The following is a 6,000-nucleotide window of genomic DNA, read 5'->3' on the forward strand; positions in this document are numbered from 1 at the left end:
TGGAGGAGAGCATGTTCAGCGTTACAAGTGGAGTGAGTAACATCGCCTTTGGTCCGACAGTAACACTGCTAGTGGGTGAACTGTCAGTGGCCGGAGGCGGTGGAGATATTAGAGACGTCACCCGACCACTGCTTCTCGGCTTCATACCTCAATGTCATGCCCAGTTAGGTCGTACCGTGCCCGAGGAGAAAGAAGCACACACACAAGAAGCACTGCAGCAGAGCCTCATCGCTCGTTTTGAGCGCTGTGAAGGCCTTGTTGGGAAAATGGCTGGTGGCAGGGTTCAGTGGAACGCCTTCTATAAAGTGACAGTGATGAATGCATTTCTGATGCAAAACAAGCATATTTATATATGATACCGCTGAACTGTTTAATGTTCAAAGTGATGTGTACCAACTGCTAAAAGCAGTTTATACCTGTAGATGTTAGCTCAATGCCTCGACCAAACGGGTGTCAGAATCAACACCTTCAAATCTGTGCGCAACCACAAACTGCACATGACCGAATTAACGAGAAAATAAAGGCTGCTCAATTTCCAAAGAGCTGACTTTCTTCTATTTTGTCAGAGCAACGTGCCGAACTCTCTGGCAAAGAGAGCATGCGCGAAGCAAGAAAAATAAAGAAAAGCTTCCCCGCGCACAATTTCGCTCGTTTTGTCTTCCCTCAGCGCAGCGTTGTTATTTTTCCTGTGTCGCCGCTACATGCGTGACCTTGTGAACGCCATCCGGTACAGCAGCTGCGCTCTCGCTTCCTCGGCCCCAGTGCCGCAAATAGTGTGATGGCTCTGCCTTAATTCACAACTTTCTGACAAGACGGGCGGCCGCGGTTGTTTTCTCCCGACATTATCAGGCGACGCAAGGCTCACATGCCGTCCCTCTGCCGACAAAAGTGAGTGGGATGCGCTGTGGAGAGTATGTGAAGTGGGGCGGCAGAACAAGACCGAAGATGGTCACGGGACCAATAGTGCCTATTACAAATTCAACGCGTATGCGAAACACGTGATGATCGCCAGGTGGGCGAATTAAATTCGTTTGTTAATAGGACGGGAAATGCATAACGGTATTTGGCACGCTTCTCGAGACCGCCCTTGTATTCTGCGAATGCGGCATAACGCATCAACACTTTTTTATCAAAACGTTTTCTTCAACAACATTCGTAGCTGCCACGTCTCAGTCACCATCATCGTGAGCCTAAGTACGGCCACTGCAGGGCAAATGCCTCTCCCATATCTCTCCATACTCTATCCTCTGCTAGCTGTGGCACCCTTAACGCCGCAAACTTCCTAATTTCATTCAAAAAAGCACGAAATTAAATTGAAGTTTACTACGCTCATCTAAAGAAGGACGACTGTAAAATTCACAACAGTGAAGAATTCCATGCATCTACGTAAGGAACAGTCGCCCACGGCGTTGCTTCTCAGGGGTAGGGAATTCAGGTATCGACTTAGGAGTTCCGTACCGTTGGGCAGCGACTATCAGAACTTCGTGACGCGGCTTAACCTGCGTCCTACTACAGTAGTTGTTCGAAGCACGAAGGACGGTCTTGAGCTAAGGTCCTGATCGAAATAGCAGAACGCCTTTCTTGAATCATAACGTACCGTGCCGCAGTGCGTGATGCGCTCCGAATATTGCATGATGTGATGAGAAATGTAAACCTATGCAGGGACTTCTTTCCTAGTTTCGTGCTGACCGCTGTCTCAAGCCTCTCATCTTGCATCTTTAAGAAAACCAATCCCATCTGTAGCATTAATCAGCGAAGTCACTGGAGTCCCGTCCTGGCTTCGCGGGCTGTTCGTCGCATTTGGTGATTAACTCGTTGCCTTGTAAGGCGCCTGCCCTCAATCCAGGGCTCCGCTGGCCACTGCCGCCTGTTGAGCTCGCTGTACCAGACCTTGTTGGTCTTCACAGCGGTCGCTGCACAGCAGAGTCTCCCACTGCTCCTAAGTGGCTCTCGAGGTGGTTTTTGCAAGAGGAAGCCTTGTTTTAGGCTTTTTTTACTTGTGTACATAAAGTTTGTTTCTGCAGTTTATAACAGCCTCAAAACAAAGCATCTGCAAAACCTGTACTTATAACATGATATGAACATTGCGGTTTACATCATGGTTTAAAGAAAATAGAAGTTTGAAATACCCACATGGCATGGTGGAAAAACAGACGGTAGTGATCAATAGCATATCTGTTCAACTGGCGTAATCGAAGTTTGTAATTAGATATAATTTACACTGGCTCGACCGAATGATCAAACACCTGTGTGGTAAGTTGTCGCTCCCAACATAATTCTGCAAATTTTATACCAATAAGTTGAAATATGGAAAGTGATAAGCTGGGCACGGGCACTTAATGCAACATGATAGCGGACAGCCGACTACTTATCGACAAATATCGATGATTAAAACTCCTTAAAGGTAAATTTTATAGTGGCAGCCCCATTACCGATATATCCAGGTTTTGCATTGTTCAGAATAAACGACGAATACCTAAGTGCTGTAACTAGGAAGTGTTACTGCTTCTGTACATTATTTGTCGTCATATGGCGAAAGAATTCCTAGATCTGGAAGGCACGAAAATGGCTATGACGAAAGGAATCTGAATTACGAAACATTTACCATCAGCCGCTACTTAAGCTATAGAAAAAAAATGGTATTATTTGCCGTGAAAACTTCTATACATGACACCATAGGCCCCTTTATAGACTCTGGGTATTGGGAATTGGGCGGAGAATAATGTACCAGTTACAGATATTGTAAGAACATAACAAAAAACGATGGATACTTGCTACTAAAGCTGCATGAAATAAACCAAATCGCGTAGTGCCAATGAACGGCCACAGTAGGAGCAAAACCGGAATAAGCTCCAACGTTTCAAACAGGCTTCGTCCTTAGTAGACTTAACGCGAGTGATGACAAATGTAGCCAATGGGGCCTGCCTGTGCGCCTCTCCAAAAACCCTCAGTGCTGCGTCCACAGTGAAGAAACCGGATCCAGAGCTCACTGAACAGCGGAATGACTGGTGCTTTCGTCTTTGAAATAAGCCTCATAAGACACGCTTTATCGAAGCCAATCGCGCAGACACATGCGTACCAAAACATCGAAGCGTCCGGAGCATCGTTAAAAGCTGTTCTGGTGGATTCGAAGCCGCTATACTAGTCGATAGAAGTGCAGTTTGTGCTGTCTTTAAGCATGTGCTTGGTTAAAAGCAAGGGAGGGGCGGCACTCAATAATTCGTGAAATATCGGTGAGCATCTGACCACTAACCGTGCGGATGGAGATTGGTAGTCGTGTTCCAATGCGTCCTGGCTGTCGTTTCAAAGTTGACGCTTTGGCTTGGCGCTGCGTGGCGTCCTCGTATCGTCCACAGATGTGTTGTCCCATTCTGTGTGTCTACGCTCAAGGTTCGCGCTGTGGGAATTCTTGCTATAGCTGTCAAACACCTGACGTGGCGTTCTAGGCGTTTAGTTGATGACGTCGATGCTGTGGGGCGAAAAAGATAAGCGCCAATGCTAGGTGCGCCGCGGTTCAAATTAAGGGACTGCAACATTGGTTGAATAGCATCGTTATTGGCAGGAAACATTGCAAAATTCGTTTGTGAATTCAAATGAGGTTTTTCCGCGCTGAGGAGGCTTTGGTAAAGGCGCTTTTAACACCGGGTCTAGACATGTGGCGGACAAGTCAAAGCACATCGTAATGAAGGGGCCTCACGTCGCATTAAATCTTCATGTCGTCAAGGGTTTCTGTAAAACGAAGGGTGCACGGAAGGCGAAAATGAAGATGCGAAAGTCGCAAGAACAGAGAGCGTGCTGCACTTCCCTTTTCCAATCCCTAAAAAAAGATTTCAAGAAAGGTTGGCGAGTCATGTGGTACCATTGCGAAAGCATTTCTTGGCCCATCAGTGGTGGTCGTCCGACAATGCGGAACCATAGCCATTCCAATACTAGCCACATAACAATCCTAACAATCCATAGATTGGCTAAACATTACGATGGTTAATTATTCACTAATTAACTATCAATAATGAGTCATTAATAAAAACAAAATCAAAAAGTATAATTGAAAAAAGAAGAAAGTCTGTAAATAAAAAGATAAAAACAAAGCTCACACATACCAATGAACAAATCTAAAAACAAATGTAATTAAAAGAGAGCAAAAATAACCTTCATAAAAGAAAAAATGAAGGGAGATAGAGAGGACAGGGAAAAGCTTTCGCATTTCCGCCCTTAAGAAGATTTAAGTCAAATCCTGGGATTTTTTAGCTTTGTTTTATGGCATAGGCAAGCTATGTGCCTTCTCCTGCAGCTGTAAGGCCTACTGAGGTTTGCCACATGCCATAGATCGGTAGCATACTCGATGCCGCACACAAGCCGACACGTTGGAAGCAGCAGGCTTGGAGAGCATGGAGAAAGCGCTGTGAGAGTGCATATTTTTGGCTCTGACATGCAGGGGACACACAGCTGTTTTGTTAGAAGGCCTTGTTAGCTCTTGGTCAACACGCCGGCTACCCACCGCTGATATATATATATATATATATATATATATATATATATATATATATATATATATATATATATATATATATATATATATATATATATATATATATATATAGGGGACACACAGCTGTTTTGTTAGAAGGCCTTGTTAGCTCTTAGTCAACACGCCGGCTACCCACCGCTGATATATATATATATATATATATATATATATAGCACAATTAGATAAAAGTACTTGGTTGCTAGAAATAAGATGCGAAATTAAGAAACGCTTCTTTTAACTGAACATTTATTGGGACTGGACGTTTCGGACAGAGCCTGTCCTTTTTCAAGGATAGGCTGTGTCCGAAACGTTGACTCCAATAAATGTTCACTTAAAAGAAGCGTTTCTTAATTTCGCACATAAGCATCCGCGAGGTACAGGAAAAATAGTAAAAAGAGGATGTTATAAAAGCTGCTTGTTTCGAATACTGTAATGCACTCGAAAAAGGCTGGTCCTCCAGCCGAAACGTCGTAAATTCAATCTTGTTACTTGTTACGTTTTTCAATTTCTGGTGACTTTATCTTTTATTAATCAATCAGCAGCCAAGAAATAAGCCTGCACTCTCCGGGGTCCCACGTCCCCATTCTTATTTTTCTTATTTTTTATTTTCTAAACGTATTTACGCTTTAGGATCCTTCTCACCCGTCCTTTCGGCCCCTTCTTTTGAAGAAGCAGTCTGTACTCGAATGTCTTCGCGACGAAAAGCACGAAGGGAATGGCCTACTGTGGGACGGACGCCGCGGCACTCGGCTGCGGGATCGGGTTCCCGCACGGCGTCTGGCCGGCCGCCCTGCCTCCCTCGACCGCGGCGCCGCGCTTCCGCCGTGCCGATCACGGGCTTGTCTTAAACAGCTCTAAATGTTGTGGCTGACTCGTAACTCACGTTACAACGGTCCAAAACAACTGCACCGCTGGGGAGCGGTCCGTTCTGTGACGTAATGTACTGTACATATGCATACGTGCGCTTGTTTCTTTCTTCTTATTTCTTTTTGTGTTTCGTTTTTTGTTTTCTTTGTGGTTTTGCTTTGTACTTTCCTTGTTAGACTATTGTTTTTGTTCATTCTGGTGGGTTCACCACCCACATCGAAGGGAGCGTCTCTCCAAACATTTTTGCTGGCGCCTTCTGAGAAGCACCTAGTTCCCTCCCTATCTATTTCTATAGCTTTGTTACCCAATCCTCCGCCGTTGCCTTCCTATATTTATTTTTATTTTTTATTTTTCAATGTTACTTTTGCTTCCTTTATTTTTATATTTTCATGTATAAATGTTTTCTCCCCTTCCCTGTCCTTCGCAACTCTCACCCTCTTCCCCTTAAATGGACTGGAGCACTTGCGTCTTATACCGACTTTGCGTCCCTTTCCTCTAACGGGAGGGAGAGAGTGATTTCACCTCTCCCTTTTGCGTACGGTGCCTAGAAAATGAGAAATTGTGGTCTTTCGTGTGTATACCCTGAGGAAGGACGGTCCTCCGTT

Source organism: Amblyomma mixtum, chromosome 2, assembly GCF_055824585.1.
Source record: "Amblyomma mixtum isolate Tamu chromosome 2, ASM5582458v1, whole genome shotgun sequence".
NCBI lineage: Eukaryota > Metazoa > Arthropoda > Arachnida > Ixodida > Ixodidae > Amblyomma > Amblyomma mixtum.